This window comes from Lipotes vexillifer, unplaced genomic scaffold (assembly GCF_000442215.2).
Source record: "Lipotes vexillifer unplaced genomic scaffold, Lipotes_vexillifer_v1.1 scaffold1491, whole genome shotgun sequence".
Lineage (NCBI taxonomy): Eukaryota > Metazoa > Chordata > Mammalia > Artiodactyla > Lipotidae > Lipotes > Lipotes vexillifer.
The window spans coordinates 302,480-327,607 of record NW_006771679.1 but is presented as its reverse complement, the minus strand read 5'-3'; the positions used below and the strand labels follow the sequence as shown (position 1 = coordinate 327,607).

Sequence of the window (25,128 nt, the reverse complement as noted above, 5' to 3'; positions counted from 1 at the left end):
GCACGTAGTCTAATTATAAAAGCTGTAGTTGTAACAGCTACCATGTACCTAGCTTTACAAAGCGCCTACCTAATTTGCATCCTCTAATCTTCACAACAACCCAGTAAGATTAGTATTATCATATCATCCCCATTTTACAAGGAGAAAATAGGTCCTTGGGAAGTTATAGTAACTTGCCCAAAGTCAAACAGATAGAAGATTTTAGGGTTAGGATTTCAACCCAAGTCTTCTGACCACAGCACCCACCTTCTTTTATGGTATACTTGTATTTATGCAAAATGCTTTCAGAGCACAGAGGGAGGAGGAATGGTCTGGCTTCATTAAAGTCTATTTTCCTCTCAATTTGATCTCATTTTTTCTCTATTCCATGATAAGACAATTACCACTCAAAGAACAATTTTTTGGCTAAGAAGTCAATGAATTGCAAGGTATGGTTCCAACTTGCAAGGAGTTCCTATTTCCGATGGAATGAGGGGAAAAAACTAAATAACGTATAAATAGTTTAAAATATGTAAAGAATGTATATGTGTAATACAATTTTTTAAATGGTAGCTAAAAAGAGGAACAGTGAGGCCTCAAATAAGAAAGCATGGAGGAAAGGAAAGGGGTTCAAGGACAACCAAGCCTTGAAGAAAAGTAAAGAAATCAAAGGAAAAAAGGAAGGAGGGCTTCCCTGGTGGCGCAGTGGTTGAGAGTCCGCCTGCCGACGCAGGGGACACGGGTTCGTGCCCCGGTCCGGGAAGATCCCACATGCCGCGGAGCGGCTGGGCCCGTGAGCCATGGCCGCTGAGCCTGCGCGTCCGGAGCCTGTGCTCCGCAACGGGAGAGGCCACAGCAGGGAGAGGCCACAGCAGTGAGAGGCCCGCGCACCGCAAAAAAAAAAAAAAAAAAAGGAAGGAGAGCTGACTCAAAGGGTTGGAAAATTTAGTCCATGAGTTCCCATTAAGAGTGGCGAATTTTCAATCCTGGCTCTTCTATTTACCAACTATTTGAAAGGTATTACTGACCTCTGGACCTCAAGTGTCAATTTCATTATCTTTCAAATGGGGATAAAAATACCTGATTCACAGGATTTTGTAGGAAGTAAATGAGGTCATTTAAGTGACTTGCTTGGTGCCCTGCACATCTCAAGGAGTCAACAAATGTCAGAAACAGTTCTAAAATAAAAATTAAAAAAAAACAACAAATGTCAGAGGTACGTCTAGTATTCCGTGTAAAGCTGAGAAAATTGAGGGAAATGTAATTATAGCCTTCTAGAATATGAAGGGTTTTGAAAGAAAAGATGATAACTGCTTTCCATGTTCACAGGAGAGATCACCCCTGCACCCCACCCCCGAATAAAGAGGATTTAAACTGATTTTGGCCGTACCTGATGGTGGCAGTATTGGAAGTTGGAATCCATTTCAGAGAGTTGGAAGCTGGTGGGAGCTAGTGGGGCAGAAGGGGGAGGTCATAAAAAGAGGAAAGATTTGTTATCTCTTTGGCCCTATTTTGAAACCGGGGAAAGACTCCTTCTCGGACTAAGATGATAGGATTCTGTAAATATACAAGCTGGTATTTGCCAATAAAAACTTCCTCCTGTGTGGCCCTTTTTATCCAGTAATGACTTCCTGCTCTACTTTGGCTGCCAAATGTATCAAAATGTAATCAGTATATTCCTAAGTCAAATTGCAAGCTTTAGAAATAATGGCTAGCTCTGATCATTTGCAATAGAATTTTAAAGCCAGCTAATGTTTAAGGTTTCTTGGGGTTTCAAACTCAGCTGTAGTTTTGTTTTAACCTTTTCCCCTTTCAATACCTCAGAAATGATCAGCAAGATTCCTCTTTGTCAAGAACCATCTTTTCTCATTAGAGTTATTCTTAGTTTCATCTGGAGTCAAAGTCAAATTTTATAATCCTCAGCTTCCAAGATAGCAACCAAATCCTCTCCTGCCTGCAACCGAACATCTTTTCCCACCAGGAAAACCTATTTACCTCTCTTCAACCCCACACCAAGACTGCCAGCTGCCCAGAGACTGCGAAGTGGAGACAGGTTAGACTGGCAGAGTGTGACCTGGTGAAGCAAGGGAGGATACAGCACCAGGCACAGTGGGCATTGACCTCCCAATGCTCGGCTCCCCTTATAACTAATTTGCCTGTGATCTAAACCTTCCCTCTTTGAATTCCCAGGTCCCTAAACCTAGTTGGGCATCCTGATGGTGGCCTCTGGGTCTGCCCCTCTTCTTACTTCCTGCTTTTCTTAACCCAGATCCTAACTTGTGGCTGTCTCTGTTAGTGACTGCAATCCCCAACACTCACATCTTGACGGCTCCCTAGCCTTCCAGATCCTGGAGCTTGCCGTGGCTATGAAGGAAGATTCCAAGCCAGCATTTTACAAGTGTTTTCTGCACTGTGCCAGGTGGGGACATGCTCCTTAGACTAAATTCTCCCGCAGATTCACAATGTGTAGTAAGTGTAGTAAGTAACCTCACAATAGAGGTTCTAAGATGTCCTGCAGGAATAAAGGGGGTGGGGGGAATGACCTGTTATAACTTTGTTTAACCCAGCATTTTCCTATCTAGACTGGACAGCTATTCTTTCATGAAAATGCCTACCTCTCCCATTTTAATCTCCTAAGCCTAAATAGCGATTTAGGATTCACACTGGGTTCAAACCTTGGCTCCAGCACATTCTAAGTCTGTGACTCTGGGCAAGTTCCCTAGCCCCTCTCAGCCACAGTTTCCATATCAGGAAATCAGTGCTACCATGAGTTAATATTAGTATCACCTTGGGTTTTTGTGAGAATGAGATGCATTCCCAGCACATGCTAATCTCTCATTAAAACCTCTATTTTTAATTAATTCTTTCTAAATAATGCCCACCCCATTACTATATTTGATTCCAGCTAGCCTCCCAGCTTTAAGTCTCTTTCCTGCTCCAGTGATTCCTGAAGGCTGTTGCCAAAGAATTATTCTAAAGTACTGCTTTTATCAGTTCACCTTCCCTTTTTTTTGAATTTTTTTTTTTTTTTTTTTTTTTTTAGGTGAATTAAATTACGTCCAAACTCCTCTGCTTGCCTTTGAAAGTTCCCCGTACCCTGGGAGCTTCCCTCCGCGCTGCTTGCCACCAAAGCCCTGGGTTCCCTGGGAAAAGTGAAGAGTGTCCTCCATCTGCCCTGTCTCCTAACACAGGCACCTGCCGTCCATACACACATTACATACACTGCTTCTGTGATACTGGTTCTTGGGAAAACACACTCCTTTAAATTCACCTCTTGGTAAATCTTCCCTGAACTACACTGGTCCATATTGATGGCTCCCTTCTCTCTACTTCCTGTGGTCTGCTCCACACAATTTAGCCTTTAATTATATGCTGTCTTCCATGGTCCACTAATTGTTTCCTGCTCCTTAGTTTCATCTTCTCAAACAGGTTGTAAACAACTTGAGGGCAGGGACCACATGGTACACTTTTCTTCTTAATAACCCCAGACATGCACAAGAGTTAGGACCTCATTCATCTGTGCCAACTAACTGAAGTTAGCCTAACCAGACTGCCAAGGAGGGATCACAGGGCTCGTCCATAATTGTTACACACAACCTGAAAGACCTTCAGGTAACCCACACTTGCTACATTTATATTTTCGTTGAACGGAATTTACCTGCTGTCTAAATATTCCCAGGCTTTACCAAATTCTCAAAGTATGGATGTAAGAGTTGTGATTCCAAATTCCAAATCCCCTGTGACTTGTTTATAAATAGTGACAAGGGGGCTTCCCTGGTGGCACAATGGTTGAGAGTCCACCTGCCGATGCAGGGGATGCGGGTTCGTGCCCCGGTCCGGGAAGATCCCACATGCCGCTGAGCGGCTGGGCCCGTGAGCCATGGTCGCTGAGCCTGCGCGTCCAGAGCCTGTGCTCCGCAATGGGAGAGGCCACAGCAGTGAGAGGCCCGCGTACCGCAAAAAAAATAAAAATAAAAAATAAAGTGACAAGGGATGAAGAGTCAGACTCCACTCTCTTTGGGAGCTGCTTTTCTGTCTTGGGAAGTTTATGCAAATGACGCAGGAGTTGGTGGGAGACTTAATTACTCTCTAGTGAAAACCCAGACTGCTTGTTACCATCTGTTTCTTCAAGGAGAGTCAGCCACCACACAGTAACCCTCTGTAAAGTTACAATCCCAGAGGTAAAGTACTTTGGGATCCTCGAATGAAAGGAAGCCTGCAGGTCCAAGACACTATTATTATTGTCATAAATAATGGTGCTTTGTATTTTATCAAAGGAGCTCAGAGTGGCTTGCAAACATTAACTAATTAATCCAAGGGGGGGGGGAAACCTGTGAAAGAGGTAGAAGGGAAATATTATTATCCCCATTATGCAGCCAGAGAGACTGAGACACGTCTAAATTCGTTGACTTACCCAAAGTCACATGGAGAGTAGAACCCAGGTCTCCTGACATACAGTTTGAACAGCCCATGCTGCTTCTCATGATGTATTAAAAAAAATTTAAAGTACGGTTTATGATATAAAAATAAACCTTGGGAAAGTAAATGACATCTAACCTTTCAATAACCATCATGTAATAAAACAGCAGACGTGGGAAAAACATCTTGAAGGAAAGATGTGTGGGTAGAACACTTTGATAAATACATGGCTTTAATCAAAACTTTCCAAAGGGAGCGAGCGACTCTTTACGGAATCTGATATTTAATCATTGCTGTTCTAATGGTTTAAAACAAAGAGGTATAATCCACCAAGTTTTAAACAGAAACTAGTCTAACAAGTTCTATACTTTATTTTGAACTCTATTTCCTTATTTCTTCAGTGTTCTCAAGAAGGTTTTCAACATTTATCAATGTGATGCAAATGTCACATGGAAGATATAAATACTACTCTTCAGATAACTCACATTCTTCCTGATTCAAAGTCATAGTTTAATATTAATGCGATTCGGGAAATTGACAAGGAACAGTGTCTCCAAGGAAACGCGTGGAAGAGGGAGAGGGAGATTTGAACCTGTGATTTGTTTAATAATGAGACACTCTGCTGTTTTGCCACTCTCCACATCACCCATGAATATGCCAATAGATAAAATGCTCACAGTGTCCTAGACCAGAGACCCCCATCTGAGAGCCAGCAAATCCTGACCAGATGACACCAGGCCAGTTTCCACTTCAGAAAGTCCATGTCACCAATCTTCATATTCCTTTGGTAATTTTTTATTTCAAAATTGCCCTTCATATAATTGTACGTAGCATTGTATTTCCTAGTATCTGCCCCCATAAAATTGGTATAAAATGGCACAGTAATCCAACTAATTCTATATCGACCATTAGAAATTTAGGTCACTTTTTCGAAGTTGAGGCATCACACAACAGAATTTTCTAGCAACATCGTTCATCTTCCATTCAAGAAGAAATATTCAGCCTTTTATTTTGACTCACCCATTATGCTCATACTTAGGCCTTTCTCTGGTGCCTACCAGCACAGTGCCTGTGTCCTCAGGAAGAGATATTATAAGGAGACAAAATGACAGCCAGTATGATTGAGAAGCCATACTGTTCACCAAAGAAAGACTAGATTAAAGATGAATACCTACAAACCTGAACCTCATTACTACCTATCAGATAGCCAAGAGCAATTGACCTGATTCCGTTGTGCTTGTGTTTCCGTTTAAAGAAGGATCAAAACAATACTTTACCAACAGCAAAAAAATGTTAGGCATTTGTGATCCTCACTTATTTTAAGTGCCTGAAAGTCTCTACAAAATGAAGCCTTTATGCAATGACTAAACAAAACAGAAAGAATAATCCTTTTTTAAAAAAAAGGAAAATAAGTCAGATGATTAGTATCAGCAGATACTTCACCACCGCTTGACAATTCATCACTTGACAATTTTCCTCATAGCACACCTTCTCCAGCCAAACACTACAAAAACCATTTATTTCCGAATGTTTTCAGTCTACCAACATCTCATACATTTAAATCTATAAAAGGGACTGACAGCATCTACTGCTTAAAAGAATTAAATTTTTTTAAATAAGAACATTCCACTTTGAAAATAAAATTGTTGTTACCATGGGCTTATCTGTGCTAATTCCCACTCCTCCCTGATTAAAAAAAAAAAAAATGTAATCTATCAGGATGCAAGCATTTCTTCAAACCAAGCAACCTGTTGAACAACTTCTTAATGTGCCTATCAATCATCTGGTGATAAGAAGAGTTTGCATTCATAATAGCTAGTTGCTAAAATAAATATGAGTTACTATACCTAATTCAATCAACAATGGGACCTCAGAGGTCAGCAAAGAAATAATCAAACAATAAGTATGAATAGGTTGTAATTTTTCTGATTAACAAATGTTCTCCTTGTCATATGATGTTAAGAGCTGCTCAAAGCACTCAGGTAAATTTAGAATGTATGTATTTACTTTGGAGGGGTCTGTGTGCACTCTCCCAATCAGAAACCCATGAGCCTGTAAGTTTTGCAAACATCAAGTTTTGCTTTCAGAAAACACTTCTCTGTATGGAATTTATGTTTAACAGGTTCCAGGGCCACAATTCATAGAATCTAACAGAGACCAAATAAAATGTGAATGCTGCTTTACCTTAAATACATTCGTACTCAACCCATCCAAGATTATCTTATAAAGCAGCTGATGTATTTTGGGAGAGAATAGATACATGTATATGTATGGCTGAGTCGCTTTGCTGTGCACCTGAAACTATCACAACATTGATAATCAGCTATACCCCAATATGAAATAAAAAGTTAAAAAAAAAAGCAGTCAATGTAATAAAACTCAATAATTCCATCTTCTTTTCCTAATTAGAATTATATTTTCCATGCAGGGAAAGGGAGAGATTTGGTTCCTGAGCCAGCCATTCCTGCAGCCGCCCTCCCAAATAACCAATGTCAATTAGAGAGTGAAAGGGTCACAGTGAAAAGCTCATCATCCATTGTTCTTATCACAACTTATAATATGACCAAAATGTCAGATCTAGGTTTCTATTGCTTCTGATTCCTCATTTCCACTCCTTCATTCTCAACCATTTTGAGGGGGATGGCAGCAGGAGCAAATAGAGTTCAGGTGCAAAATTAAACAGGCTAAAAATCTTGGAAGCGGGGGAGCGCAATGGCTTTTTAATAAAAGCAAAACATTGGGGAGGCGAGAATGCAAATGAAAAGTATCATCAGGTGAGAATAATTTCTTCCTCTAGTTTAGATACATGACTCCATTGCTACCCCCCAAATCTAAAGTTTTTAAACAGCTGGTTTGTTTAGTTTTTGTTTGTTTTTTTCATAATAATAGATTTTGAGGACTGAATAAAGAGAAAAAAATCAACGGGATGAGTGGATTGGACAAGTAATTGATTTCATATATTAGTGCTTGACGCGTCATTATTGGTTCCTGTAGAGAAATCCAGAGGCACAGAGAACCTCATCTCTCAGCGTCACCAGCTCATTTCAAGCACCTAAGAGTGGTGGGGATTAGAGTCTTAGAAACAGAGAGAACTGAAAAATCTGTCACATGGCATTTATAAAGGAAGCAACTGACACAAAAAGACTGTTAAATGTCTAGCTATGAAAGCATAAATGTCATTAGACAGTCAGAGTCTTCTCTGGAAACTAGATTTTAATAGGTTTTTGATTGTCACTTTTCTTTTATTTCTTCATTACTCACACCTTGGGATTCGCTTTCAAAAGGATTTGCTTAAACTTCCCCCTCAAAATCCAATTTGCAAATACACCTGCAATTGAATTTTCAATATGTACCGTCACAGGTGCTCTCCTTTGTATGCAAAACAGTCCCAGCTCACAAGTCTGCCCATGGCAACCAGGCCACACTGTAGAGTCCAAGTGACTGATTCCTGCAACACAGAAAGGGGTAGAAAAATTGAGGCCATTATTCAGCTCCTCAGGCTGAAAGTCCACTTGGAGTGAATACTGAATTCGAGACCGACCTTCCAATAATCTAAGTATTGGAACTGAGCTCTGAATAAGCAGATTGAATTTAGATCTCAGTTTTTTTGTTTTTTTTGTTTTTGCGGTACGCGGGCCTCTCACTGTTGTGGCCTCTCCCATTGCGGAGCACGGGCTCCAGACGGGCAGGCTCAGTGGCCATGGCTCACGGGCCCAGCCGCTCCGCGGCATGTGGGATCTTCCCAGACCGGGGCACGAACCCATGTCTCCTGCATCGGCAGGCGGACTCTCAACCACTGCGCCACCAGGGAAGCCCCTAGATCTCAGTTTTATTGGAAGAAATCTGTCCAGAAAGTGCAGGTACTTTCCTGATCCTTAGAAAAAAAAATTATGGGTTTAAATGACTATAGACTATGGAATCCACATTTTGCTTATTCTATTTCACAACAGATCAAAATTATGAACTCTGAGTCTATGCATATCTATTCAAGATTTTCATCAATAAACAAATATTTTCTGAATGCCTAGTGGGTACTTGTCTTGCAGCAGGAGCAGAAAGAAAGAAAAAGGAAACACTGACTTCCGTGGAGAGGTCTGAAATGATAAGGTATCTATTAATAACTAAATCTGTGTAACACAGATTCAACCTAGCTGTTAAAAGTGAAAAGCTACATAAAACAACTTAGGATTCCATTGCAGGAAGAACTTTATATAATCTAGCACCATTGTTTCAATTTTCTTTGAAACAGTTTATTATTTAAATTGTGTTTGAAGTTGGCATTAACTGACTGAATTATAGTAATATAGTAATTTTAAACATTGGATATCATTCAGGGTAACTTTACTACTGACTATATCAATTTGATTATCAATTTTCAATTAAGCTAACTATTGTAACAGTAGATTATTATAATATCTTCCCTGGTATCCTTGAAATCTCCTGCAGCACTTCTGATTCATGTGGTTCTTTATTAAAAGGTTAGGATACATTTCCCCGTTTACTACTCAGTAAAATAATACACTTTGAATGGTTATCTTCCAAGATACAGGTTTAAACTATACTGCCTGATATTTTCTAATTGCAGCCATTTTTATGTTTGAATTTTTTTTTTTTTCTTTCTTAGGCTCCAATGTAATTCCTCTTCCTTTTCCTGCACCTCCCTGCCTTCATATCAATCTGGGGCACCTTCAATCTGCTTCTTCATTTTTTGCTTCTAGCCAAACCATCCCTAACATCTTAAAATCTATGTCCACACAGTTGCCATTTTATATCACACCAATAAATTACCTTTGGTCCATAGCACCCAACAAAAGCTTTGTAATTACAGGAAGGGGGTAGATGAGGAGAAGTATATTCATTTGTCACATCATCCCTAGAGAAAAATATTTATGTTTTTAAAGAAACACAAAAGAAAGTTGGTGGTTTAAAAAAGAGCAGGAAGGGGCTTCCCTGGTGGCACAGTGGTTAAGAATCTGCCTGCCAATGCAGGGGACACGGGTTTGAGCCCTGCTCCAGGAAGATCCCACATGCCGTGGAGCAACTAAGCCCGTGCGCCACAACTACTGAACCCTGCATGCCTAGAGCCCGTGCTCCACAACAAGAGAAGCCACTGCAGCGAGAAGCCCGTCGACACAACTAGAGAAAGCCCACGCGCAGCAACATAGACCCAACACAGCCAAAATTAATAAATTGTTTAAAAAAAAAAAAGAGCAGGAAAGAGGAATGTGGGCTGTAGTATTTTAGCAGATTCTTACATCACTCCTAGTATCTGCCTCCATTGTTGGACTTATCACGCTGCATTGTGATATGTATCTGTCTATCCCACTAGATTGAGAGCCCTTTGAGGGCAGGAGCTCTGGCTAGTGTCAGATCAGCCTCCAAGTAGATAACTAATAAACGTTTAGGGAGTGAGTAAATAAATTCCTTTCTGTTGGAAGACACTGAACCATTGCTCCTACCCATACTGTTCCACCCACTCCGCTCCTATACAATCCTATCTCCCTTCATCTTCCTGTAGGCAACCATCCAGGTCTCTCCCCCGTCAGCCTTTCCTCTGGGTCTCCTGTTCTCTCGGCTAGCAATGCTGGGGGCAGGAAGCCTCGGGTAAAGCCTGACTAGGGTTGCTCACCAGAATTATGCACATCACTAATCTTGATGTCATTGCCTGTCCTCTGGATAGCTAAGGCAGTCTTCAAAATGTACATGTCCCACTCAATGACCTTTAAGATTCTTAGCAATTCTAGGATTGCGAGATAAAAGAATTCAGGTCTGTTAGTCTTCTTGGAAATTCCTGCTTGTAATAGATGTAGTAGCAAGTCCTAGAGCCTCCAGATTCCGTCTAGCTGTTAACCTTGAAAAGCATTAAAGAAAACATAGACTATAAAACATAAAATTAAAAATGCACAGATAACCCTAAAGAGCAGAGTCAGACCTAGACTGTGGGTCTTTCTTTCCCTCCCCCAGTCACCACCATATCCTTTTTCCCAGGCCCTTTTGCTTACCTGGGAAGAGATTTACACCAAGGGTTTCGACTACCCGTCTGAATGCCAGAATCGCCTGGACACTTCAGATTCAGATTCCTGGGCCTCCTGTGGTCCTCAGCCCCCAGCCACCTCAAATTCTGAGTCAGTGACATTGGAATTGCATCAGGAATGTAGATGTTGAACTAGTTTCCCTGATCATGACATTCAGCCAGATACCAGGGAGCCAGGGCTAGATTCACTAAAAAAACTAAGACTTTACCTCCTCTAAAGACCCACAGCCGGCCAGTGAGCACGTTTCGAGAGCCTCGTTTAACTCTTGGCCACTGAATCAAAGTGGTTTTCAGTAGAGCAGTCAGAAGCTAGTGGAAGAAGATAGGGGGTTGAACTCTGCTGGGAAAAGCTAATGAGCTTTCTTGGTTTAAAGAATATAAACACGATTTGGATTTGGTGAGACAAAGAGGCCTACAGAGGCTGGAGAAACAACACTATCAAAGGATAAGCATCAGAAAGAGGTTTTTTTGTCTGAATGGAGAGGACCAGAGAGGGTTTAAGAACATGAGCCATTAACTTGAACATGACAACACTGGAAGGCGCTTTTCTTTTTCCAGCAAATAGGTATTGAGCACCCATTTGCCAAGTTCTGTTCAAGGTGCCGGGGGTTCAAGGATCTCCATGCATGGCCCCTGCCCTGAAGGAGCACAACAAAGTGAGAACCTCTGATACCAGCCACAAGGAATTAACACTCATCCATTGCAACCTCATTTTGCAGAAGAACATGGTAACGGAGCAGATAAGAATTTCTTACTTAGGCTCTGGGATTTTGAGAAAAAGTTTACTAAATGAAAAGTTCACTTCATTTCCCAGTAACATTTTCTTTGGTCAAAGAGGTAAAGTGGGGCTTCCCTGGTGGCAGAGTGGTTGAGCGTCCGCCTGCCAATGCAGGGGACACGGGTTCGTGCCCCGGTCCGGGAAGATCCCACATGCCGCGGAGCGGCTGGGCCCGTGAGCCATGGCCGCTGAGCCTGCGCATCCGGAGCCTGTGCTTTGCAACGGGAGAGGCCACAACAGTGAGAGAACCGCGTACCGCAAAGAAAAAGAAAAAAGAAAAAAAAAGAGGTAGGGCTTCCCTGGTGGCGCAGTGGTTGAGAGTCCGCCTGCCGATGCAGGGGACGCGGGTTCGTGCCCCGGTCCGGGAAGATCCCACAAGCTGCAGAGCGGCTGGGCCAGTGAGCCATGGCCGCTGAGCCTGAGCGTCCGGAGACTGTGCCCCGCAGCGGGAGAGGCCACAACAGTGAGAGACCCGCATACCGCAAAAAAAAAAAAAAGAAAGAAAGAAAGAAAGAGGTAAAGTGAAATATTTTCTAATACTACCCCAATTCCCACATGTCTATAATAGCCTCCTGGTCTCCCTGACTCTGGCCTTTCCTATAGCTTTACATACTAACCCATGATTAATCACCCTTGTTCAAAAATGGTCCCTGGCTCCCTGTGAAGATCAAAATAAAACAAATAAAAGAACTGAATCACTTAAACTTACCATCTAGATCCCCAAAGATATAACCTCAACATTCCTTGCTAATATAGTCCCGATATTCATTCATGCATTCATGCATTCATTTATTCAAGGAGTATTCATTGTACTCTTGCTACTTATTGAGGCTTGAGAATGCAAAAGAGAAAGTAAGACAGCTTTTGCCTTCAAAAAGGTAAAAAATGGAAAAATATCTGAGTAACATAATCATCATAATAAAATAATCATTGGATGATCACACACCAAATGTAGTGGGTGCTTAAAAAGATGAGCCAAGTTTCGGGGGAGGGGGTGGAGGTGAATCTGGAAAGGCTTCAAGGAAGGCATTTTTTTAAGAGCTGAAACCAAAGAATGAAAGTAGAATTTTCCAGTAGGATAAGAAAGGAAAAAGCATGTGTGAAGACCAGGGCCATGTCAGGAAATATGGTAGTTCCTCCCAACTTTTAGTTGGGGGTTCAGTACTGCAGGCCATAACTGCAAGATGGGGAAACGTAAGGGGGTGTGACCAGGCAGTAGGTAGGAGACACATCATCATGGCTCTAAAGTTTAGATATTTCTTCTGTTGGTGATGGGGAGACATTGCAGAATTTCCTGCAGGGGAACAGCATGATCAGATTTAGAAAGATCATCCATCTCCCAGTAATGTGGACAAGATATAGGGGACCAAGTGCAAAGAAGGATGAGACAGAGGGAGAGTTAGAAGGAGAACAAAGGGGCAATAGTTCAAGCTGGAGCTGATGAGGGTTTTCCACATAATTCTAGTCAAACCAAACACCCTCTTGTTCCTCACTTAAAAACCTCAGTTTCCTGTTGTATGGTTTTGTTCTTATACCCAGGAATGCTGCCATCCCCCAACCCTGCCAATTCCACATGTGCCAATTCGGCCCAAATTATTTCTCTCCTACAGGTTTTCCCTAAAATCCCAAAGGGAAATCTCTCTTCCTGTTCAAATGCCTATAACAATCAATATCTCTCTTAAGGCACATAGCACTTTTTCCCTGCAGTATATATTTCTTGATACATATGCAGTGTCTCTTCTGTGACCACAAGCTCACAGAGAAAGGAGCAGCACTTAGGCATCAGACAGGTCTGGTGTAAAGCTCACGTCCATGACTACATAGCTGATTTATAGGGCTTTAGTTACCCCAAGGAGTTTCAGTTTCCTCATCTATAAAATGGAACAAGTAAGACCTCTTTTGCAAGATATTTTTGAAGAGTAAATGAAATAATCAATATAAGGCACCAGCATAGAAGTTGACCCTCAGAAGGCCCTCAATAACTGGTAGTTATTAATACTACAAATAGATTAATCATTTACTTGGTGCTGTATCCATGACTGCTTTATCTTCAACTCTGCGGCAACACTGTGCACAGCGCTTAGTGTGAAGCCAGAATTCAGCCTGTATTTGATGAATAAATAGCAATAGGTAACATTTTAAGCCCTTACTAAGGGCTTTATGTGAATTATCTCTTTGCCTCCTCACCATAACCCTATAAGGCAAATACTGTTATTATCTCTATTTTACACCTGGAAAGGTATTGCTTCACTTCTTTCAGAGCTCAGCAACTAACAAAAGGAGAGAATGACTCACGATTCACAAAGAGGTTTTTTTTCCTGGGAAAGCTCATCCATTGGTGAGGTAGATATGGCCAATGTCATGTAATTTGAACCACTAGAGAGAATTCATGTTCCACAAATAATATGACATCATTACTTGAAATTCATTTGAAGAATCTTCCATTGAGTTACCAGTGTTGAGTGGATTAGAAATATAGTCCTTCTGAATTCTGAATAGTTTCCCCTTTCAGTTAGGTGGCTGTTATGGGATAAACTGTATCCCTCCAAAATTCATATATTGAATTCCTAACTCTCAGTACCTCAGAATGGGACTGTACTTGGAGATAGGGTCTTTAAAGATGTAATCAAGGTTAACTGAAGTCATTAGGGTGACCCCAAATTCAACATGACTGGTGTCCTTATAAGATTAGGAAAAACACATACAGAGGGGAGACTTTGTGACTAGAGCAGGCGCTGACTGAGAGAAAAACTTGCAAAGCATATATCTGAGAAAGGACTTGCATTAGACTATATTAAGACCTCAGCAGGGACTTCCCTGGTGGCACAGTGGGTACAACTCCACGCTCCCAATGCAGGGGGCCTGTTTGATCCCTGGTCAGGGAACTAGATCCCACATGCGTGCCGCAACTAAGAGTTCACATGCCACAACAAAGGAGCCCGCCTGCTGCAACTAAGCCCTGATGCAACCTAGTTAATTAATTAATTTTTTTTTAAAAAGACCTCAACACAATAATAAGAAAAAAAATAATTTTTTTCTTCCAGTTTTATTGAGATACAACTGACATACACCACTGGAATCAACCAGATATCTGTCAACAGGTGAGTGGATAAACAAACCATGCTCTATCCACACAATGGGATACTTCTTGGCAATAAAAGGAATGAAATGTTCATACACACAACAGGAATGAATCTCAAAATAATTATGTAATATATATATACAAAATAATTCAAAGAAGCTAGACAAAAATGAGTACATACAGTATGGTTTCATTTATATAAAACTCTTAAAAATGCAAAGTAGGGACTTCCCTGGCAGCACAGTGGTTAGGAATTCACCTGCCAATGCAGGCGACATGGGTTCGAGCCCTGGTCCAGGAAGATCCCACATGCTGCAGAGCAACTAAGCCTGTGCGCCACAACTACTGAGCCTGTGCTCTAGAGCCTGTGAGCCACAACTACTGAAGCCGCGCACCACAACTACTGAAGCCGACCTGCCTAGAGCCTGTGTTCCACAACAAGAGAAGCCGCCACAATGAGAAGCCTGCGCACCACAACGAAGAGAAGCCCCCGCTCGCTGCAACTAGAGAAAGCCCGTGCACAGCAACGAAGACCCAACGCAGCCAAAAATATAAATAAATAAATTTATGCTTTACAAAATGCAAAGTAGATAATACTGACAGAAAGCAGACTGTGTTTGCCTGGGAGTGGGGAAGGGGCAGGAGTGGCAGAAGAAAGAATGTTAATGGGGCATGAAGAGACTTTAGGGTGATGAATATGTTCACTATCTTGATTGTGGAGATGGTTTCACAGGTGTGTGTGTGTGTGTGTGTGTGTATATATATATATATATATATATATATATATATATATATATAGTAGGTATATATATGTCAACATATCAAATTGTATGCTTTAAATATGTGCAGTTCACTGTATATCAATTACACGTCAATAAAGCTGCTTAAAAGAATCAATCAGGGCTTCCCTGGTGGCACAGTGGTTAAGAGTCCGCCTGCCGATGCAGGGGACGGGTTCGTGCCCCGGTCCGGGAAGATCCCACATGCCTTGGAGAGGCTGGGCCCGTGAGCCATGGCCACTGAGCCTGCGCGTCCGGAGCCTGTGCTCCACAGCGGGAGAGGCCACAACGGTGGGAGGCCCGCGTACCGCAAAAAAAAGAATCAATCATAATAAAAGCAAGAGCTATGTGGGCCACTTTATTTGTTGGCTCATTCAGAGAGCAGTCTGGGATCATTCTTTTTTTTTTTTTTTTTTGGTTGTTTAGTTTTTATTTCATAACCATAAACTTAACTTTGCAATTCAGCTAAACTTGGAGGGGAATAAGGAAAATATGGAACCCAAAGAAGTGCAATGAGAGCACAAAGATTACAGGATATTTCAAGCAGATGGGGATGAAGGGGTGCTCTCTTGAGCTACAGAAGGAATGGTCTGGTGGTTAAGATAAAGCACAAGTCAAATGTATTGTTAGATTTGTCCACAGTCAGCAATGGTGATCTTCTTGCTGGTCTTGCCATTCCTGGACCCAAAGCGCTCCATGGCTTCCACAATATTCATGCCCTCTTCCACCTTGCCAAAGACCACATGCTTGCCATCCAACCACTCAGTCTTGGCAGTGCAGATGAAAAACTGGGAACCGTTTGCGTTGGGGCCAGCATTTACCATGGAAAAGATGCCAGGACCCATATGCTTCAGGAGGAGATTCTCATCATCAAATTTCTCCCCATAGATGGACTTGCCACCAGTGCCATTATGGCGTGTGAAGTCACCACCCTGGCACATAAATCCCGGAATTGTTCTGTGAAAGCAGGAAACTTTATAACCAAAGCCTTTCTCCCCAGTGCTCAGAGCACGAAAGTTTTCTGCTGTCTTTGGAACTTTGTCTGCAAACAGCTAGAAGGAGACGCGGCCCAAGGGCTCGCCGTCGATGGCGATGTCAAAGAACACGGTAGGGTTGACCATGGTTGGGCAGTGCAGGAGGTTCCAGGGTGACGGCGTCTGCAAAGCTGGGATCATTCTTAAAGCAGCTTGCGGTAGAGGAGAGATAGAAAGATAGGTTTCTTGCACACACCTTTTTTCGGGAATGGTAAGGAAAGCCCAAGGAATGACAGTCCCGTGACCATCCACCAAGACATCCTGAGGACCCTGCTGGGCCTGCCCATGTGTGGAAAGTGAAGAAGAGTTGAAGGTTGTTGGCTCAACTCTCAAATAGCAAATTAAAATTATTATTTAACCTTTCCACCCCTGACTGTTTACAAAGAGGAGTATTAATATTCTTGGGAAGGTCTAAAGTAATGTAATCAAAGTATAGTCCATGTAACTACCACTGGCCTGTGATAATATCAATAAAAAATACTGACAATAAACACTCTGAAATTTATACAACCATTTCACAGAGTAATTTGATATCTATCACATCTGATATTAAAAGGTTTGTGGGAATTCCCTGGCGGTCCTGTGGTTAGGACGCCTGTGCTTTCACTGCCAGGGGCGTGGGTTCAATCTCTGGTTGGGGAGCTAAGATCCTGCGACCAAATAAATAAATAAAATTAAAAGTTTGGGCTGGTACTTGGTATACATTTATTCTATTTTTCTATTAAATATTTTCTTGAAAATTGTTTCTGAAATTAATGTTTCATTTCTCTTATTTTTATCATATTTTTAAAAATGTCAGTCCATAACAGGTTGGAAATTTTACTTTTTATTTATTTATTTTTGGCCTCGCAGCTCGGCTTGTGGGATCTTAGTTCTCTGGCTAGGAACTGAACCCAGGTCCCAGCAGTGAAAGCGCCAAGTCGTAACCGCTGGACTGCCAGGGAATTCCCAAGATTGGAAATTTTTAAAACTGTCCTTCATCAAACATAATTTGAAAAGCGTTGGTTTCAAGTCAGTCTCCTCTTTTCTGCTTCTAGAGAGTCTGACTCCCAGAATGTACTCATGGAGAGAAAAAAGTTAAAAACACTTTTGTGGGACTATGTTAATTATGTCATGAAAAATATTTAATGACATGGAAAAATTATCATGACCTAGGTAGAAATCAAAGCAGACTACAGATGAAAATGAACAGTGTAACCCTTAAGTTTGCAAAATGGATTTATGAATGGCCGGTAGTTACCTCTGACTGGTGTCTAGCATGGATACCAGGTTATATATGAAGAATAAATGGTGGAACCATAGGAATCTTTATTTTCTTCTTTCAGCTTAACTTTATTTCTACAATCAAGTCATATTTTGTAATGTAAATTTTAACGAATAGTATTACCTTTATTCTTTGGAAGGTTATAGGCTTATTTTAAGGAAGAATTAAGACCGTGTTTTGTTTTTTTGCTTGTATTGTTCCACTTAGTTTAGATTTTAAGATAATAATTTACTTTTCCATAAAGGAAAGAAATAATCCTTGTTTAAAAATCAAGTTTAACGGGCTTCCCTGGTGGCGCAGTGGTTGCGAGTCCGCCTGTCGATGCAGAGGACGCGGGTTCGTGCCCCGGTCCAGTAAGATCCCACATACCGCGGAGCAGCAGGGCCCGTGAGCCATGGCCCCTGAGACTACACGTCCAGAGCCTGTGCTCCGCAACGGGAGAGACCACAACAGTGAGAGGCCCGCGTACCGCAAAAAAAAAAAAAAAAAAAAAAAAAAAAAAATCAAGTTTAAGTTGTTTTCATTCCATGGAATATTTTCATATTTTTTACAAATAAAATACCTCAAAAATTTGCATGTGAACTTCCACTTCTGGATCATAAATAGTGTTCACTGTACACAAGCAAATTCTAAATAATTAAGTAGTACTGAATAATGAAAACAATAGAGAGAGGGTCTAGACTTCTGTGTGACAATGCTATCAGCCAAATTTCCATAATAACTAACATTTTACTGTGGGCTGTGTGCACGTGATTTGAACATAACATTTATGTCTAAAATAAAACTCTTCAATTGTTTCTTTCCGCAAAAAAAAAAAAAGAAAAGAAAAGGGCGGGGGTGGGGGGAGAAGAAAACATCTAATTTTAATGTAACACTAAATCCAAAGGCAGTACAGCTGTTTGGTTTTGATTGTTTAACTCAGCTGTTTTATTCTGAGAAAAGCACAGCTGCCTTTTGATGTCGTCTGCTATTCAAGACTGTTCTTCGGGGTGGGGGGGGCGGTGAAATGTATGAGGAGAGCTCAGAGACCACCGGTGGGTTCAGCTTCAAGGAGAGCTCAGAGACCACTGGTGGGTTCAGCTTCCACTCTTGCTACATTGCCATTTCTTGGTGTCGCTCTTCACATTTCAACATTGGCTAATGCAAGTTCCTTCCCTTGTACACTGCCTTTCCCTCCAGAATTCTGCAGTACTGTTGGTGGAAGGGTAAATATTCTTTTTTTTTTTTTTTAAGGACAATTTTTGAAAACCTATTCAGATCTTCAATATTTGACATATCTGGATTATATTCATTTTTGAGGTACAAAGATAGTGTTGTGGTTATGTTTTTTTAAAAGAATCATCTTGAAGTGACGCATACTGAAATAGTTACAAATGAAATGATACAATGTCTGAGATTTGCTTCAAAATAATCAAGGGGAGGGAAGGCAGGGGAAAAGGTAAATTAAGGGTGGCTGTGAGTTCATAAAGGGGTAGTGGGCATTCATTCTACCGTTCTAATTTTATATTTGTTTGTAAATCTCCATAATAAAAAGGCTTTAAATAGGGTAAATTAAAACAACATAAATACTTATATTTATGTTATTTTTCCCTCTATGTAAATTAAATGACCCCTGGGCTTTCCTGGTGGCACAGTGGTTAAGAATCCGCCTACCAATGCAGGGTACACGGTTCGAGCCCTAGTCCGAGAAGATCCCACATGCCGCAGAGCAACTAAGCCCGTGCGCCAAAACTACTGAGCCTGAGCTCTAGAGCCCGCGAGCCACAACTACTGAGCCCACGTGCCACAACTACCGAAGCCCACACGCCTAGGTGCTGTGCTCCACAAGAGAAGCCACTGCAATGAGAAGCCCACGCACTGCAATTAAGAGTAGACCCCACGCAGCAATGAAGACCCAACGCAGCCAAAAATAAATAAACTAATTAAAAAATTAATAAATAAAATAAATGACCCCTCAGTTCCACATCTAGAGATCTATCCTACAGAAACTCATCCACAGGCACACATTTATGTAGAAAGATGTTCTCTTTAACATTGTTTAGAATAACACATATTAGAAACCATATTCACATTCCACAACGGGGGAATGGTTAAAATTCACTGTAATTCATTCCACTGTCTATTTTGATAACCAACAGCACCCCCCCCCACCACCAACTTAGAGTTAGTTACTATAGGATAATGTTAATAGAAGTCAGAAGATACTGCTTATAAGGACCCTGAGAGACGTTCCAAGGAGGAAATCTCACACTGGATGGAAGTCTGGCAGTTCACGAGTGATTTGCCACTCAGCACGATGCCAAGCCCCTAAAAGGGGAGTGAATTATCTCCTTGGAGATCTCCTGGAGAACTATGCCAGCAATCCTGATGACTCAGAGCAGGAGAGGGCTGACAAACCCAGGGCCATGTCACCACTTCCTGCCTCAGGAAGTCTCTGGGTGGGGGAGGAGGGGCCTGTGTCAGGTAGACAAGATCAAAGGCCTGGGAACATCCCCACTTTCCTTTCTTCTTGTCTTCCCTTTAGGTATAATCTCAAGGAATGTACTTGTCATTCTGCTTCAACAGTGGCTGGTGTTATTTGGCTTGGATAATTTTCTCAAGTCAGTGGACAAAACACTCCCTAAAGGCCCATCCAAGCTCTGGGGTCTGTTCCTATACATGGCAGCTCTGATTCTCCACTACTCCTCCTCAAGACACAGTCAGAATCTGTGCTTCTCTCTAAGCAGATTAATCCACTTGCTTTATCTTATCAGGACTCAACTACTGCTCTTGACAGGCCCAGGCATGCTGCACCCTGGAGCGACTCCTGCCCCAAAGGGAGACTGGGAAGCCCTCTAGATGAACTGAAGTTACCTCAAGTCCAGTTTCCCTAATTCCTTGACTCTGATGGGCTGCCCTAGACTTAAGGTGAGTCTCGTGACTCTTGAGATGGGTTTGTTATCTCAGAGTCAAGGAGTTGAAATCAGAACACCTAGCTCTGTCTCTTACCAGCTATGTTTCCATGAGGAAACATAAACCACTTACTCTTCCTGAGCACTATTTTCCTCATCTGTAAGATTGGTGTAATAATAAGCCCATTATAGGGTTACAGTAAGGTAGGTAATGTGTGTAAAAAAAGACCCAAGACAGTACCCTGGCACACAGGATGCGTTGCTTATATCTGATACACTGCCTGGTCTTCATCACACTCTTCGGCTGTGACCACCAGACATATAAGATTAGGCCTGATCACCTGACACCAGGTTCATCTGGACCACCCCTTTCCAAAAATTGACCCCTCCCTGTTTCAACAGTACTCCGTTTTCCTGGTCACTGTTTTATCGTGTTCTCTTTGACTTTCTGTTGCCGATAATCATGGCATGGTGGCCGCACCTCATAAAGTACTTATAGAGATGTGGTTATGGAAAACAAACAGTTGCTTTTTCAAAAAAGGAAGGCAATATCACTTTCCTCTTGGTTACTTCTCTGTCCAGGGAGACCTAAGACAGAGATGCTGGCTGCCCAAGTGGACACCAAGGGGGGACAGTGGCGGGGCGTGGTGGTGGGATGAATTGGGAGATTGGGATTGACATGTATACACTAATATGTATAAAATAGATAACTAATAAGAACCTGCTGTATAAAAAAATAAATAAAATTCTAAAATTCAAAAAAAAAGAAATTAATGTACTGAAGCAGCCAAAATGTCTATTGACAGATGAATGTATAAAGACGATGTGGTGTATATATATATGTATATGTATATCTATATATATAGATATACATATACATACACACACACACAATGGAATATTACTCAGCCATATAAAAGAATGAAATAACACCTTTTGCAGCAACATGGATGGACCTAGAGATTATCACACTAAGTGAAGTAAGCCAGACAAAGACAAATATCATATGATATCACTTATATGTGGAATCTAAAAAAATGTACAAAACTCACAGGCATAAAACAAACTTATGGTTACCAAAGGGGGGAAAGGCGGAGAGGGATAAATTGGTAATTTGGGATTAACAGATACACACTAAACAACAAGGACCTACTGTATGGCACAGGGAACTATATTCAATATCTTGTAATGACCTAAAATGGAAAAGAATCTGAAAAAGAATATATATAGGTAGATCTATACATATATCTATCTATCTATATATATAACTGAATCACTTTGCTATATACCTGAAACATTTTAAATCAACTATAGTTTGGGAATTCCCTGGCAATCCAGTGGTTAGGACTCAGCGCTTTCACTGCTGGGGCCCAGGTTCAATCCCTGGTCAGGGAACTAAGATCCTGGAAGCTGCGCAGAGTGGCAAAAAACAAAACAAAACAAAACAAAACAAAAACTATAATTCAATTAAAAAAAAAAAAGAAATTAATGTACTCAGCAAGGCAAGTTCATTTAAGTCCCAGATATTTCAGACGTAGCCTTGAATCTTATTATGTAGTAATAGAATTTTTCAAGACAGTTGTGACTGTAACACAGAACAATAGTTTTTTATTAATTTCTGGTGAGAATTCATGACAACTTTTACTCAGATTTAAATCACCCTAATTTTCTTGGTCTAATGTACCTAAGATTTCTTCCATCTTTATGAGGTATTTTTACAGATTCTTTTATTTAGTCAACGTGCATTTATTGAGCATTGACTTTGTCCAAGTCCCAGTGTGGAAAATTCAGAAATGGAAAAAATGATTTTTCCCTGTGCCGTTTTTTTTCAAGATAACAGTATCTTCTTGTACATCTCTGTACTTTACAAACAATACACCCCAGTATTAGTACCTCAATGCAAATTACTTTCAACCGTTTTGTATAATAAAGAACCTCCAAATATTATTATACCTATACCTCCTTCTAAACCTACACTTCTTCAGTTTTCTTTTGTCTTTTATACAGACCTTCATGTGAGAAACTGAGCCTCCTCTCATCAAACTACCAAAGGTGGGCTCGATGCCAGGGGAGGGACAGAGTCAACCATTCAGAATTATCCAGCAGTTTCCAAAGGAACAATGGGGTACACATTTCATGCTTTCTTATGTGCTTACTGTCCCCCTTACCTCCCCTTCCTCCTTCTGGTCCTGTTAATTTTTATCAAATTAAAAGCTAAATTGTTTAAAAGTTAAATACTTCTACAAGGCTTTTTTTTTTTTTTTTTTTGGGCCTCTCACTGTTGTGGCCTCTCCTGTTGCGGAGCACAGGCTCCGGACGCGCAGGCTCAGCGGCCACGGCTCACGGCCCCAGCCACTCTGCGGCATGTGGGATCTTCCTGGACCAGAGCACGAACCCATGACCCCTGCATCGGCAGGCGGACTCTCAACCACTGCATCACCAGGGAAGCCCTACAAGGGTTTTTTAATGAAAAATCAACAATCCCACCTTCCCTCCTTCTGCCGTTACCCCATTCCTAGAGACACCCACATTCAACTATTTTAGCCCAGTCCTCAATGTTCTCCCTATTTCTACATAACACGTTTGCTTTGCCATCTCTTCAGTTGCACAACTTTTTCTTTTACATGAAATCAACAATTGTGTGTGTGTGTGTGTGTGTGTGTGTAAATTTCTGTTTGTTCGGCTTTCTATACACAGATCTCTAATTAACCCCCCCAAATTTTCACCAGATGTCTAAATCAGGGGTCAGCAAACATTTTCTATAAAAGAGATAGAGGGTATATATTTTAGGTTTTCTGGTTCACATACAGTTTGCTACATTTTTTTGATCCAACCCTTTAAAAATGTAAATAACCCTTTGTAGGGACTTCCCTGGTGGTCCAGTGCATAAGACTCTGCGCTCCCAATGCAGGGGGCCCAGGTTTGATCCCCGGTCAGGGAGCTAGATCCTGCATGCATGCTGCAACTCAGAGTCCACATGCTGCAACTAAGAAGCCGCATGCTGCAACTAAGAAGTCTGCATGATGCAACTAAGACCTGGCACAGCCAAAATAAATAATAATTAACAAAAAAAAGAAAGAAAGAAAACCTCTGTAGCTTTACAGGCAGGAAAAAAATTAGGCCTTAGGTTGGATTTGGACTTTAGGCTGTGGTTTGTCAACCTCTGGCCTAAATCTCCTTGAAAGACTTTCAGATGTATCCAATATTCCATCAATTTCATATCTTGGAGAAGAATCTCCCAGAGATTTTTTTTTTTTTTTTTTCGGTACGTGGGCCTCTCACTGCTGTGGCCTCTCCCGTTGTGGAGCACAGGCTCCGGACGCGCAGGCTCAGTGGCCATGGCTCACAGGCCCAGCCGCTCCGCGGCATGTGGGATCTTCCCAGACCAGGGCACGAACCCGCGTCCCCTGCATCGGCAGGCGGACTCTCAATCACTGCGCCACCAGGGAAGCCCTCCCAGAGGTTTTTAATTGGTTCCAGTCTGGCCTGGTTACCTGTTCTCTCACCTTAACCAGAGGATCCCCTTCACTTATCTGCACAGAGTCCCATGCACAGATAATTTTCAGTATTCCATATCTTTCTCTTTCTTTCTTTGTTTACTCCCTCATTTTGGTGAAGTGTAGACTTCAGCAGCTTTCTGAAAGGTAAAAGAGGAAAAAATTTGAGAACTTGCATGTCCAAAAAATATCTTATTCTTCCCTTGTACTTGACTGATAGTATGGCTGGTTATAAAATTCTAGATTAAAAATCATTTTTCTTCAGAATTCAAAAGGCATTTCTCCACTCTCTTCTAGATTCCAATGTCACCGATGAAAAGTCTGAAGCATTTCAGCTTCTTTTATATATGACTTATTTTCTCTCTGGAAGTTTTAGGAACTTATTTTTGGTCCCAGGGTTTGAAAGTTCATACAGATGTACATCTATTCACACTGGTGTGTTAGGACATCAAAGCCTTTTACTCTTGAAATTCATGTCTTTTGATTTTAAGGAGTTTTCCTGAATTATTTTCTTAATGTCTCTCCCTACCCCCAGTTTTTCTAGTCTCTCTTTCTGGGACTTATTGTTAGATGATAGAACTCTACTTATCGTCTTTTAGACTGGAACTCTATCTTTTTGCATTTTTCTGTATACTTTTGATTCTTTCATTTCTGCTCTCATATTTCAAATTTTAATTTTTTGTTCTGCGTGTTCAGAGTGTCCTGTTTGTTTCATAGTTGTGATATCTTCCTTATATCTCTGAGGCTATTAATAATAGTTTTGTTTTGTTTTTATATTTTACCTATCTCACATAGTTTTTTCTTCTCCCGGTTGCTCTTCTTTGTTTTCTCTCTTTCATGTTAAGTTGTTTCCGCAGATATCTGGTAATTCTTGGTTGCTTATTAATATTTAATAGTGAGGGACCAAAAACTGGAAGCTCTGAGTATATGTGTGAGGCTAACCATCTGTGGGTTTCTCTGTGAGTGATCTGGCTGGGCCATATTATTGGAGAACTTGGGATTTTCAGTACATTTGGATCCTTCCTCTTGGGCTGGTCCATTCTGAAGAATTTTCCAGCCTCCTGCCTGGAGGATACAGTCTTGGTTCCAGTATTCTGGGAACCAAATAAAGAAGAGAAGAGGAACTGGTTCAACAACCAACATGCACATTTATTTAATTCTCCTATTTTCTGTTTGGCACTCCTCCCCGCAATTGGGCCTGTGGTCTACTAATTTAGAGGCCCTCTGTCTTTACCCTCTCCAGAGAATAAGCAGATAAACCTCCATTCTTCTTCTGGGGAGGGGACTAGCTGGTTATGCCCTATTCAGGGTGTTGATGATGGAGTGGGTGGCGGCTTGGGGGCAGTTGCAGGATTGGCGGGGGAGGGGGGA

At 41.4% G+C, this 25,128-nt stretch overlaps 1 pseudogene; it reads right to left on the bottom strand.

Annotated features, from left to right (window-relative positions):
* Window positions 1-15,697: 15,697 nt before the first annotated feature.
* On the bottom strand, window positions 15,698-16,192 carry LOC103083710 (peptidyl-prolyl cis-trans isomerase A pseudogene; annotated as a pseudogene).
* Window positions 16,193-25,128: the final 8,936 nt, after the last annotated feature.